We start from the raw sequence: 14,675 nt of genomic DNA, 5'->3' as shown, positions 1-14,675 counted from the left end.
TGTTGAAACCCAGGATTGGTGCCTCCCAGATCTTTTGAACTCCCATCAGCCCCAGCCAGAATTTTGAAGGGTCAGGGATGACCTGAGTTGCACCAACACATGTGAAGGGCAGCAGGTGGGCGAAGGCTTCTGTGCATTGACTGGCAGCACCTCTCCAGAGTCTTTCCCTGTCCTACTTGGAGATGCTGAGGATTGAACCTGGGACCTGCTGCATGAAAAAGCTGATGTCCTGATGATGGAGCTGGATGAATCATGGCTCTCCTAAGATTGTGTGTAGCTGACTCTTTGATATGCCTTTTAATGAGTGCCATTGTGTGTCTGTTTGATTCCCTGCTTCTTTATTTTTAATGGGTCTTTTATGGTTTGGTGGGGGTTTAAAATATGATTTCTGTTAAATTTTCCATTTTTGCCATTTTTGACTTCCTTCAGCTTCTCTGCCAATCATCCAAATTCAAACTTCTTTAATTACACATTTCCAAATTTTACTATTGTCTTTATACCTACCCCCCACTTCTATTTTGCCTTTTTACAATATTTCTTATTCTGTTACAAAGCTTCTCTAAATGCCACTAGCGTTATTGCATTATCACTTATACATTCCCAATATTCAACCAATTTCCCCCAGTCCTCGGTTAACTTTTGATCTCGTAGATATCTGATCTTCCCAGTCAGTTTATCAAGTTCTGCATAGTCCATCAGCTTCATTCTCCACTCCTCCAACGTTGGTATTTGTTCTTGTTTCCATTTCTGGGCCAGTAGTATTCTTGCCGCTGTTACTGCATATTGGAAAAGTTTGTGGTCCTTTCTATTTATTTCATTACCAACAATTCCTAAAAGAAAAGCCTCTGGTTTCTTAACAAATGTATATTTCAACATTTTTTTCAGCTCAATATATATCAACCCCCAGAAGCTTTTCACTTTCTTACATTCCCACCACATATGATAAAATGTACCATCTTTTTCTTTACATTTCCAACACTTCTTACATGTTTTGTACATTTTTGCAAGTTTTACTGGTGTAATATACCATCTGTATATCATTTTCATAACATTTTCCTTTAGTGCAGTACATGCAGTAAATTTAATACTTTCATTCCATAGTTTTATCCAGTCGTTAAATTGTATATTATAACCAATATCTCTGGCCCATTTTATCATAACTGATTTAACTTCCTCATCTTTTGTATGCCATTCCAACAATATCTTATACATTTTGGATTAAAATATGATTTCAAGTGTTTTTATTATTTGGAACTGATTTTGTTTGCCAAAATCATTGGATCTCTTTCTTAGTGGAAAGGAATGATATAAACACTTTAAATAATTAAAAACAAACAAACAAACAGCAGCCTCCCTGCCTTGGTGGTGGTCATCTTCTTCTAGGGCAGGATGTAAGTAACTTAAGACGGAAATACACAAATCACGACTTTGTTGTTGCTGTAGGTCTTCATTTGTTTTTAATATTCTTAAGCAAATAATAAAAAAGCAATTAAGTTTATTCTTATTTATTCAATAAAGCCATTGCTAAATTTCAATCAATATGCAATGGCGTTCAATCATCCCCTAATTTAATCAACAATTGCTAATTTATTATTAATGTTGTGAGTTAATAAGAGGTTTGTTAAAAAAAAAAGAGGAGAAAATAATTAAAAATAGACCAGCGTGCTGAGCATAAAACTGATGTGAGAATGCACTACCCCCGTGCTGAAATGTATGGGGCAGTAGCAGTGTTAGGCAGATACGTGGCAGAGGTTGCTGCAACCTTGCGTGATGAGGAAGGCAGGGAAATAGTTTTCTGTAGTGACAAAGGGATTATGGAAATGGGTTTTCATAGAAAAGTGGACCAGAAGCCAGCAGCAGCTGCAAACGTGCATATAATCCTCTGCTCTTGTCTTGACGCAAGTGGTTGATAGCAAATTCAGGTAATGCTGACTGCTGAATTTGTATCCTATTTATTTAGTAGATTGATATCCTGCCTTTTCGTCTGTCATGCAATTGAAAGTTGGCAGATATGGTGGTTTTCCAAGCAGCCCTCCATCCAGGGTGCTGGTTAGGGCCAGACCTTGCTGAATGAATACACACACACACACACACAGATATACACACACACACACACACACACACACACACACACACAGTTACAGTTTCCGGAACCCGATCAAAACTACAATTCCCTGGATTCTTTAGGGTAAAAAATGTGCTTTAAATGAATTACATGTACACAGTCTGGTGGGCTTGTTTGTTTAACAAAATTTATATACTGCTTGATTGCAAGAAAATATCTTACTAGTTTACAAAAATATGGAATAAACCATTGAAATTCTTGATTTAAAAACTGCTAAAAGCAAGTGTTTAAAAACACCCAAAAGATGATAAAAACCAACAGTAGCTAGGAAGAGATGAAATAGGTTTAACATGCTTGCCTAAACAAAATTGCTTACAGCAGGACCCAAAAAGAATGAGTGAAGGTGCCTGCTTAATAGGCAGGGAGTTCCAAAGTGTAGCTGCTGCCACCCTAAAATGTTTATTACAAGTGCAGAAAAAGTGCTGTGTGGCACCTGCAACAGTATTGGTTCAGACTGAAGAGGCATCCAAGGGGTAAAGGCTGCATCCAACATTACTTCTACTCAGAGTAGACCCAGTGAAATGAATGGATGCAAGTGCAATTCTAACCCTGCTTACCTGGGCATAAGCTTCGTTGAATGCAACAGGACTTCCTTTCGAGTAGACTGGTCAGGACTGCATGCCCATTGATTTCAATTGGTCTACTCTGAGTAGGCCAAGCGTTGGCTACAACCCAATAGTCTTACTGGGGTGGAGGCGGCTGTTTGGATGGGGATGCGTATTGCTTTACGTCCTCCAAAATTTGGTCCCCTAGCCCTGCTGTGTATCGTGTGGGTCCTGCTTGTTCCGATGAACGGGGTCATGGACTTCTGACCCCAAAGTCCTGCCCTGACGGCACCCCCTCGCCCCGTTTCCAACAGAGCCGGCCAGGTGCCCCGCTTTCCCCAGCAGTACCTGAAATTCTGGGGTAGACTGCCCCTTTCCGAGGAGGCTTCATACATATCCAAGCTGCATTTAGCTACCCCGTGAACCTTGACACGTGCAGGAAAGATGCTGACACACACCCCCCGGAAAAAAAAACATGGGCCGCGTTTCTGCTCGGTCGGTAGGGTGGACCTCTCGTCATTCTGAGGCCCTGCCCGCGAGGTTTACATTAGCATCATCATCATCATCATCAGGGTTGTGCTGCGAGGTTACTGCCCAGCGGGACCGGAAATGCACTCTGCACATGCTCAGAGGCGCTCCGCTTTCTCTTCTCGACTCCCAACGCAGAAGCAGCCAGCAGGCGGGGACCCAGCCAACGTCTAAGAATATCCCGCCGCCGATCCCAGAAGGTTTTGCTGTGGGGGTTGCTGGCCGGTTGGGAGAAAGAGGCGCTCTGCACTTGCTCAGAGGCGCCGGAGCCTGGCGTCCCCTCGCCTCCCGTGGGGGCGGGGCGGAGGGGAGGTCCGGCTCTGAGTCTCCGCCCTCCGGGCCGCCCCGTCTTGCTGAGAGGCGGGTTTAAGGCGCTCGTGCGGCCGCGGCAACTTTCCCAACAGAGCCAAAGAGCCGCCGGGAAGGAGCGCGGAGCCCCGGCCAGCCAGCGAGCCAGCGAGCCGGTCCCAGCCCGGGCTGCGGCTCCTCTCTCCCGGCCGCCTCCTCCGCTCCAGGCAGACGCTCTCTTCTCCTCAGGTAGGTGCCGCCGAGGCGGGCTTGGCGTCGCTGCTGCTCCGCTCCGGCACCCGGCGAAGGAGGACGCGAACAACAAGCGTGCTCCTGAGCGCATGCAGACTTCCGTTCCTCTCGCCTCCTCTCTGCGTGCGCTGGGCAGGCTAGGCGCCATGGCTGCCTCCGGGTGGTCGCTCGGCGTTTGAGGGGCGAGTGGGGCAGTTGCTGGATGTCGACGGCTGTGGGTCCTTTGCTGCGCCCCCCCTCCCCTCACCCCAAGGACAATAGGGTTATATCGCTCTCCGGGGCGGAGAGCGTGTTTGTGGGGAAATAGTTAGGGAGTCCCGCCCCCAACTGGTTTCCAAGTTCCTAGCCCCTATGAGGGCTGCTTTTCTTGCAAGCTACTGTATTTGTGTGACTGACCGCGAGCAAGAAGCCAAAAATCTTTCCCCTTGCCCCCCTCTTTCTCTCTCTGTGGAAGCGTACGTGGCCAACAGGATAACTCGTCGGTCGATGGTGCAGGGCGAGCCCCTCTCACTAGGCAGCACGTTTTCTGCACTAGGGTCTTCGTTTCGTGTGCGGGAATGTAATCCTGTTTACCAGGAATTCGAGGATAGAGTTGGCTATTTCTCCTGTGGCATACCCCCCAACCCTAAGCATAACATAAGGATGCAAAGTGTGTGTGTGTGGGGGAGAGAAGCCCCTCTTTTCTCCCATCCAGAAGACCGCTCCCCTATTCCATTCATCCCAGTCCTAGGTCTGCTCCCAAGGACCCCCCCCCAAAAAAAAACAGCTTTGGGGATATGTGTGAGATGGGTTTTAGCTTTCCAGAAAATTGTGTCTTTCCCTGTATGCAAAAGAACAGTTTCAACGACCCCCCTTTGCATCTCACAATATTCTTGCTGCTAGTTAAAGATCAACTTCTGATCTCTCACCCCCCCAACCCGCCACTCCAACATGCTCCAAAGCCCTGCAGTTTTTCCCTGCTCCACATTCACTCCACGCATCAGCCCTAGCGCTTGATGAATGGGGTTTCCCTGGGGGTGACTGAGTGGGAGGGACATTGCGGGCCAGGCCTTTGGTGGGGAGGGGGGAATTGGGTGGCAATACTGATGGAAAAGGGGAGGAGGCGGGGGTCTTGGCAAATTGGAGCTTGCTGGCTGGAGCCTGTCCAAACCCAGCCTGCTGCCTCTTCAAGCCTGCAGAGCATAGCTCATATCTGGGAGGAACGATAGCCTCTCTCTTTGGGTGGTTTTTTCCCTTCCCTTTTGCAGTAGTTGATTGCAATAATCTATTAACGTGTTACTTGCAAGGTGGCAGCTGAGAGAGAGCGAAGCCGGTTTTGAGGGAGAGGAGGGCTGTTGACGTAGCAAGAGGGATCCATTTCGAAACTGATCCCCCCCCCCTTTAACGAGGCTCTCCTTGAAGTCTGCTCTGGAGCTGTGGTGGAGGATGATGCAAAAGGATTTCTCGAGGCAGCCAGCCAAAGACGTAAGGAAACTCTTGATTTAACTTTTTTTCACCCCGCTGCCCCTTTGCTTTTGACAGCTGTAGGAAGGCAGCTGCTTGCATCCTGAACTCTTGAAGGGGGGAAAGATCACCAGCCCAGTTCCCAAAGCTGGAGGTAGAGTGGGGAGAGTTGCACTTAGAAGTGAACTAGGTCAGCGAAATCACTTGAGCCTGCATGTCTATGCCTTTGGTTTGTTTCCAGCAAGGATAGTCCCACAAATGTAGACGGAACTCCCACGGACTTCCCTGGATGTCCCAGGAAGAGCGCTAACTTGTGAGGCTTAATTCCTTGCAGTGAAACCTCTTGGCACAAAGGAGATGGTATGCTTTCGTTGGTTTGCTGTTTCTTTGGGGGGGGGAGATAAGAGTGCCTACTCAAGATCACACAAACCTTTGCCCCCGCCACCCGCACTCAATCCCTGTTGTATGATAGTCGGGCTTGATTTGCCCATCTCTGGATATGGAGCTGTATTTTACTTTCAGTGACTAGATGATGCTAGTTAGATGAAGCTTGCGATCTTATGCATGGGGCATGTTTAAGTCTTCTTATGGGACTGTATCACCATCAAAAGTGTATATTAGCGGAGAAATCAATGGAGCGAATGCATCGATGGAAGCTTTGTCGTATTGAGTTGGAAGGAATGTGTTGCATGTTGAGTGCCGTTCACCTGCTGTGTAGTTGGATATTAGCACGGATAAGTAATTTATGGAGCAGACGATTCTGATGGTAGGCAGGTGAAAGTGGGGTCTATTATGTACCTCTGAGGTTTTTCTTCCTCCTTGCATCTCTCCTGGATATAAGAGGCTGTACTTCAAAATGCAAGTTTCATTTACCCCCTCCCCACCCCAAAAAAGCACTCCCTACTAACTTTTTCGCAAAGGTGCTTTGTGAAAGTTGTTTGCTCATCTTTTGTTCACATTCAGAGATTAACTTTGCAAATAGATTGGAGGCAGCAATTTTTGTCTCCCTATATTTCAGAATGGAATGGAATGTGATGGTTTTGATTGCCCCGGGGAAAATCAGATAGCTGAATGCTGTTTTATAAATTTAAATAAGTTTTAAGAGATTTTGGTGATACAAAGGTGGAAAGCAAATAATAGTTTTTCTTTTCTTTTTCTGAACACCCACCTGCTTCACTCGGGGACATTTTCAGCTACTTCTAAAACAAAAGCCACACACACAAAGCCCAAATGGGCTTGTTGTACAAATTTGTCTTCATTATGCTTTAAGCGACCATTATCGTTCTATGTCTTAAAGCAAATGTGCTACTCAGCAAAATTATGATTCCTTGAAAGTAGGCAGTTCCTAATGGAATTCTGAATCGAGCTTTTAAAAGCCGTTTGCACAAACTGCCGTTCTCTGTTAGGAGCACAGCTCCTCCTAACCTCTCATCTAAATGTGTGAAATTGTTCCCATGCCTTTGCTGCTACAAAATGAGTGTCTGGCTGTGGCTTGAGCTGCTGTTTTTAAATATAATATTTAGAGTGCTCCTAGGTTGCTTTGAAAAAAAGAAGAAGTCAGAAGGAGGCAAAAGGGTGTGGGAGAAAGGCTGCTTGCTGAATATTCCTACATAATTGCTACTTCTGGCTTCAGAGCTCTCAAAATCTCTGGGGCGGCTTCTCAAATGGTAGCAGTCCTGTATAGCTCAGTTGCTTCTTATAGCTGGGCTAATTCGTATGATGAAAGCTGTGAGTTGGGTACACTTTCCCTGTGTGTGTTTGGCCAGAATACCAGAGCTTTAAATACAGTGATACCTCAGGTTAAGTACTTAATTCGTTTCGGAGGTCCGTTCTTAACCTGAAACTGTTCTTAACCTGAAGCACCACTTTAGCTAATGGGGCCTCCTGCTGCCGCCGCGCCGCCAGAGCCCGATTTCTGTTCTTATCCTGAAGCAAAGTTCTTAACCTGAAGCACTATTTCTGGGTTAGCGGAGTCTGTAACCTGAAGTGTATGTAACCTGAAGCGTATGTAACCCGAGGTACCACTGTAGTGTGGAATTACAAAGTGAGCAGGTACCTCCAGGCTTCCTTGTAGTGTGGGCAAGCCAGAACTTCGCTGCACCACGCCAGCCATGGACTATGATGGTTAAGGCAGGATGGGCACCCCCCCTCCGGAAACTTTTCCTTCTGTTGTCTTGTACTGTAGGTCAGAAGGTTGATGGACATCTCTCGTTGATCTGCAGTAGATTTCTGACTCCCAGTTGTCTAACAATAGCATCAGCTAAAAAGTTCCTGAAATTCACATGGAAGAATGTTCGTTTTTGGTTGCTGGTGCTGATCACGGATTCCTGGGCAGACCCTGTGCCTGGATTCTTATTGTAAGTCTGCCCTGCTTGAGCTGCTATTTTGCACCTGGCTCAGGCTGGTGGACTTTATGGTATAAAAAAGAGAGAAGCTGGTCCTGCAAGCCTGAAGTCTGCCCTCTCTGCATGCATGTGAGGCATGTGGTGGACCTGACCATAGGCTTTCGGTAGCCCCTTATGCAAAAGGTACAGTGGTACCTCGGGTTACATACGCTTCAGGTTACAGACTCTGCTAACCCAGAAATAGTGCTTCAGATTAAGAACTTTGCTTCAGGATAAGAACAGAAATCGTGCTCCGGCGGTGCAGTGGCAGCGGGAGGCCCCATTAGCTAAAGTGGTGCTTCAGGTTAAGAACAGTTTCAGGTTAAGAACAGACCTCCGGAACGAATTAAGTAATTAACCCGAGGTACCACTGTGCTTTGGAGCCCCCCCTTGCAGACAGTCTTCCCATCAAATCCAGATTACCGTATTTTTCGCTCTATAACACGCACCCAACCATAACACGCACATAGTTTTTAGAGGAGAAAAACAAGAAAAAAAATATTCTAAACAAAACAGTGGATGTATGATTTTTGTGGTTCATGCTGTGGCTACAGACATGTGATCTGACGGTGAGTTTGGGGTAGCCAAATGCAAAAATCCTGAGGACCCATGCAGATCCATGCTTTGTAACCATGTTTTTGCACCACTGTGGCCCCAGGCAACAGTGGGTGCATTATTTTTTTGGTGCAAGCTGTAGCCATGGACATGCTATGTGATCTGATGGTGAATTTGGGGTGACCCAGTGCAAAAATCCTGAGGATCCATGTGGATCCGTGCTTTGTAACCAGGCTCTCTGTCCTTCTCTTCTCCCCACTCAGTGGCTCTTCTCCCGCGTTGCTGTTTCAAAGCGAGCAAAGCAAGCCACGGAGGAGGGAAGGAAGGGGAACCATGGAACCTCTGCTCACGACTGCAGCAGATCCCCCCCGCCATCCGTAGGCATTCGCTCCATAACACGCACAGAAATTTCCCCTTACTTTCTAGGAGGAAAAAAGTGAGTGTTATGGAGCAAAAAATACGGTAAATTTGAAAGTTATTGCATCTTGCATGCTGGGGGAGGAGCTAGCCGGGGCCACAGCTAGAGGAACCTGGTTGCCTTGGAAGTCTCTCCAGCTTCTTCTCAGCTTCTCTCTGGTCTTTGCAATTCCAGGTGTGGAAGTACAAACTTGTTTCTCAGTTGCTTCCTGTTTTTCAGGTCAATTTGTTGCAAGCTATCTGGCGTGGCCGATGAACACTAAGACATCTGCCGCATTTTAAAGCTCTGTCAAATGTAATGAATTAAACCACTTTTCCATTGTAATTAGATCATTACTATTTAGGCTGCGTTGACTTTGCCGAGGCCCCTCCCATGTATCCGTTTCTTCACCCCCTCCTTCCCAGTTTCATACTGTGAGTGCAGAACAGGAAAATGTGTGGCTCTCCACATGTTTGATGAGCTTCATCTCCCCATCAGCCTTGATCGCTGCTCTGAATGCAGAGTCCAGCAACAACTAGAAATCTACAAGCTCCTCACCTGTAGAGAGGACTCTGCATAAGGTCTGAGTAGCTTCCAGCCATGTGACGGGCAACTTTTCCTGCTAAAGTGTCTGAATTAATCACAGCCTGCAATTTGAACAGTCCTTGGAGCTGTGTCCTTAGTTCAGATTTGCTGTTCGTAGAGCCTCCTTGCCGGTGTTAGAAACTCAGATATTTAAGCTAGATGCCAAATGGCACCTTAAACCTAGGTTTGCGGTTGCCATGGAAGAATGTCTATTCACCGGGGAGTTGGGCTAGAGTTGCGCTATGAAAGAATGTATATTCACCAGGGAGTTGCGCTACAATACTATGATCTCAACTACATTTCTTGACTGTAGCTTGCTCTTAACTATTCACTTATCCCAGTATGCAAGGAGGAGAAGCACACACAGTGGAAATGGAATTAACTATGGACTATGGCAGAGGTTTTCAAAGTGTGGTTGCCAGCGTGGCGCCCAGAAATCTCCACGTAGTTGCAATTGGACCTGCTCCGGTAGCAAAATGCACCTTGCACCCAGGTAATTTTGAACTTCTCCTTGCTACCATGCTGTGGCCTCTCATTTTGGGGTCCAGGATGGTGTTGGGCTGTACTTGATGGCAGAGCGCTTGGTATTTCTTGGCACCGGGGGACAGACAATGCTCTTGTCTGAAGCCCTGGAGAGCTGCTGCCGGTCAGTGTAGACCGTACTGAGCTCAATTGACCAATGGTCTGATGGATGTGTGAAGGATGTCCCCCTACATTCCCAATGCTTCTTGACTTGCTAGAGGATTTGGGGTATGTGTTGGAGGGTCTCATGTTGTACTCAGCTTTGGGGTGGTCAGAAATTTCTCTGAAGTGCAGGGTGGCCTTAAATGCTTTTTTATAGTTAGTTATCTGCCTGAAGCTTCCTAAAAACAGTGACTGGCCCAATCTCATTTGCAGAGATTAAACATGTTGCTGTATGCTGAGTGCCATAGAGAATGGATGGCGTAGGAATGTAACTGACTAATACTTTTAGTGGAAGAAAGGGGTGTCAGGGAGAGAGGAAATGTTGGCATGCGCTTAATCTTGAATGGAAATCTGGGATGGGGAGGTGAAATCCTCTGCTTCCAAGGCAGATAACTCTAAAGGGCACTGACCTTGTCAAGGTCATTGAGTTTGTGGGTGGCCTAGTGGATGTGCCATTCCTTATCAGTGTGAATTCAAAAGCCCTCTTTCTGTCATTTGCCAACCTGGTGCCCTCCAGATGCTTCGGACTGCAGCTTTGGTCAGCCCCATGGGAGTGGCTTTCCAAAACCTTGGGAGGGAACCAGGTTGGTTAAAGTTGCCCTAGTCTCCTTTCCACCTGTGTTCTGCAATCATCACTGCGGTCTAATTCAGAGGTGTACCTAGGGTTCCTTACACCCCTGGCAAGGAGCTGTATCAATTCCTACCCCCAAAGAAAAAGTACATTTTATGTGACCCAAGTACTTAAAGCATCCAGAGTGAGCTTGAGGCATGAAGGAAGGGCAAAAAAATAAAAATTGCATGCCTTGGTGCCATGGTACAAGAAGGAAGGGCAGCTTCTGTGTTTGATCTCACGATGACAGCAGTCGCAATCACATCATACATTCCATAGTTCGAGAGGTGGTTTTTGCACATATACACACTGGCCTGTGCTCCCGGTGGGGTCTGGTTTCGCCAATCCCTGAGTACACCTCTGGTATGCAAGGATAAGAGCTTCTTTCCAAAGGATGCTATGCCCATCTCGGTCTGATTGGCATTGGGGATTCCACTTGAATGTTGACTAGCCTCCGCTAAACTGAATTGGGCCTCTTTTAGGTACCAGAGCAGAACATCTATTTGGATCTGCATCGTGGTCTAAACTCTCTTCTTGCTGTTTTCAAATGGAAGTAGAGGCACCTTTTAGTCTTTCATTAGTTCTGTGCTGGTGGCTTTCCCTTTTGTGCTGGACTTTGAGATCTAGAAACATTCCAAATTTATTTCTAAGATGGTGTGGGGGCACAGCCATTGCTCTTTTTCTGTCAGATACACATGGAATTGCAGTTGACTTTCCACGCTGTGGGTTTTTGCCTTTTTTATTTTTTAAAGATGTTCTGTTCATCCCACTGGGTGGTACATGTGGACAGGGAAGTTACAATTCACACTCCAGCCATTTTTAAAACACTTCTTTGTATCAGTTGAAGGTAACTTAAGTCAAGCTTTTTTAAAAGTATAAAATATCATCATTTCCCACTACTGTACATCACATGTTTTATGAACTATTGCTCAATTGCTTTAATTATGTACAAAAAGTCAAACAGTTTTAGGGACATCTTTGAAAAGAATAATAGAAATTTGTTTTGTTTAATTGCTCAGCATATTAAAATTAAATGATATAATAAAAGCCACATGCAAAAAGTGAATACAGAGTCTTTTTAAAGCAATTAAGAATAGGATAGACTGAAAGGTGTATGGTTGACAAGACTGTCTATAACTGATGACATGTTGATGACTTGCCACATTTTTGAGCATTCATGCTTAACCTGTTTTCACAAAGTTTGTGCAGAGGTTAAACAATGCCTGATGTTTACGGAGCATTCATTCTGAATTGTTTGCGCGAAGGTTATACTATGCCATGTCAAGCAATTCTTCTCCCACGTTTTCCGGTACATTTCCCTATTACTTTCCTTACAGAAAGAAGACTGGTTGGTTTTTTTGTGTGGAAGTGGGATTGTTTTGCAAGAAGACCACATTCACTTTAATTGTACAACCCAAATGCATTGATACATCACTGAATTTCATCTGTAAAATAGCAGCAGCCTGGAAGTGGCTGAGTTCAATCCTGAGTTATTTAAGCCTGAAGAAGAACCATGTTTCTAGGAAAATCTGTAGATCTGATAAAAACAAACAAACATTAATTGCTGCCACCAGAAAGGGTGATAGCTAGTAGTAAATCATTTTTAAAAACAGCCTTTGGGGGCTATTATACAAATATGTTAATAAAAGCATAGCCAAAAAAGCATTCTAACTTTAATTAAAAGATTGGGGGTGTTTTTTTAATGGTACCAAGTGAAAAGCTAATAGTGACGGCCTGTCAGTGATTCTAGCTTCACCTGCCTGACAACTCTCTGCATATATAAAATCCTGCCTTTTGAAAAAAGATGAAGGATAATGTGAAGAGGTTTTACACCTGTGGAGATTGTGCTACTCTTCCCTAAAAAATTTTTTTAAAAATGGAGGTTTGAAAAGGAATCATTTCAGGGAAAATAACAGGACGACGGGGATTTGGGTGATCATGTAGTTGCCCTGTAGAAAGCAGGTGAACGAAGTGTGACAGTTATTTCTGTGTTAAATACCTGGTGTTTGGGATTCCCGAAGCTTGTGAAATTCCTGGAAGTGGGGTTGAATGTTGCTGAAGGTATGTGAGCATAATATCGGCAGAAAGGCAGCAAAATATACATAGACAAACACACTACACCAAGGGTGCCCAAACTTTCCAAAGAGGGCCAGATTTTTTAAGGATTTAACCCCAAAGCTGTTGGGCTTTTTTTAGGATTTTACCCCAGAACATATACTGCTACGGGGGCTGGATTAAATCCCCGAAACGGACTTTTGACATGCCTGCACTACACACTGGAATTGATTGGTATTTCAAATAGTGTTAGGCTTGTCATTCCCTGGTTGAGCCTCAGTGGGTGTTTTTTGTTTTTTTAAATTGTTCAAATAGTTAAGATCAGGTACAAGAAAAATCCTTCACAGACTATCGAAACATTAACAAAGAAGAGAAATGAAATGAAAGAAAATGTAAAAACCCGAAATGTATTTGCCTGTGTTTGTTCCAGAGTCCTCCGATAAGTGCCACTTGAATGTAATTTATGCTTTGACGTAAGTGCTGTAGTTGGCTTACCAACTTTAAAAATCCAGCTAAAACAATGATAAGAAATCTCGGGTAATATCCAGCATCCTTCATATTTAGAGCAGACCCATTGTAGCTTAAGCCTAGTGAGCCTCCTCTGAATATATGCAATAATTCTGGAAAATCTCCCACTGATAGTGGGAGTCTAGAAAATAGGATTTCACAAGCGATGGTTTGCAAATAACGTATCTCAACGGAATTGCTTGCACTGCATGTCAAAGGTAGAAATTTGCCTGAAAATGAAACTTGCAGCATAAATTTAATCTCTCTTCCCTCCTGCCACCCCCACCCCAGTAGCCTGTGGGGTCTTGTGAGGTGAAACACAAGATGTCACAGCGTGGAGAGTGAGATGGTTAATGATTTAATAACTTGGGGTTTTCATCTTAAGTCATTGCGATAAGAAGGTGGGAGGTGAATTATTTAGTAAGGATGAAGACCATTAACTTGATCAGTTTAAGGTGGATTATTCTTTGTTGTTGGAATGGATTGTTTATACTTTGGGAGTAGTTTACCTTTGGTGGTGGTGGGGAGAAGGAAGCAGAAATAAATATGAGGTAACCTTCATAAAAATGATGGCAGCCAAGGAGAACACCCTATACACAAAAATGGGATGTGCCTTGATTTGGCACCCTGGACACCTTGCTCAAGAATTATTTATTCCAAAGAGCTCAAGCGAGTGTACATGGTTTCCCCCCTCATTGCTTAATCCCCATAACAACCCTGTGAGGTAGGTTAGATGGAGAGGCAGTGACTGGCCCAGGTCACCCACTGAGTGACTGAGTGGGGATTTGAGCTCGGTCTCCCAGCTCCTAGTCTTACACTCTAACCACTACACTGTTAAGTTCTGGGTGAACAAATCAGACGACACAGCAATTCTTCAAACAGCTCTGGTTTATTCACAGGCCAGAACTGAACTGAACTGAAGGGTTCAGCCAGCCTGCTTATATAGAGCTCCACTACAACGCAACAGTAACCACTTTCTGTAACTATCCAATCACTGAACGTCACTTTCAATCCCTTATTTGCATATGTGGACCTGAGTGAAAACTATCTACAGTATCCCCCTGCTGGCCCAGGGTGAGAATTTCAGTACATAACATACACCACACTGCCTTTTCTGCTGCGCCTCTTCCTTCTGCAAGGTGTGGTGCAGGAGATTGACTCAACTTCTGCCTTGCTGTGAATCCAGAAGAAAGGGGAATGGCTTTTCATCTCCAGCTCTGCCTTGTCCTGCGAGGAGAGACTGGGGCGGCCCCAAGACTTCCGTAGATTCTGGCGTGTTTTAGAATTTTCTGTATACTGTATACAGCCAAAGACATTTTGCAACTTGAGGCAAGGGACTCGCCAGGCCCTCAGTTCAACCTACAAAAGCTGGCCATTGAAGCAATGCTTCACTGTGCCTATTGGTAGGGCTGGCAACAGTTGTACCCCTGGCTGTTTTGCCAAATGCATTTTAAGCATGCAGCTAGAAGTGAGACAAATGTACATTTTGTAAAACTTGTCCAATTGACTGTCTGTAGTTCTGCTGGGTGTAGAGTAAACAGTGTGGGCAGCTTGGGCTTACCTTTGTCATGAAATGGTCTCTGGTTTAGCAGGTGATGGGGCCTTTGCTGTGGCCGAGGCAGGTAGAGGCGACCTCTTTCCTTGGCATTGTGGCACAGCACATCCATCCTTTTTTGTTTGCTCAGCATGTCTTGGGTTCAGTCCCCCATATTTGTAG

At 45.2% G+C, this 14,675-nt stretch overlaps 1 protein-coding gene across 6 annotated transcripts in view; it reads left to right on the top strand.

Moving 5' to 3' along the window:
• The first annotated feature begins 3,517 nt into the window (after window positions 1–3,517).
• Window positions 3,518–14,675, top strand: part of MEGF11 (multiple EGF like domains 11) — a 339,136-nt gene continuing 327,978 nt past the window's right edge. For 3 of the 6 annotated variants that reach the window (XM_053365792.1, XM_053365790.1, XM_053365788.1), the window contains exon 1: window positions 3,521–3,735. The gene's annotated coding sequence lies outside the window, so the exon portion shown is untranslated. Of the gene's footprint in view, window positions 3,736–4,877; window positions 5,203–14,675 lie in introns of those variants that run through there. The other 3 variants (XM_053365793.1, XM_053365791.1, XM_053365789.1) reach the window with 3 other exon arrangements.

The sequence above is a fragment of the Podarcis raffonei genome, chromosome 14, assembly GCF_027172205.1.
Source record: "Podarcis raffonei isolate rPodRaf1 chromosome 14, rPodRaf1.pri, whole genome shotgun sequence".
In the NCBI taxonomy this organism is placed as follows: Eukaryota; Metazoa; Chordata; class Lepidosauria; order Squamata; family Lacertidae; genus Podarcis; species Podarcis raffonei.
Note: the sequence above shows the minus strand (reverse complement) of the source record. Positions and strands in the feature narration are given on the sequence as shown.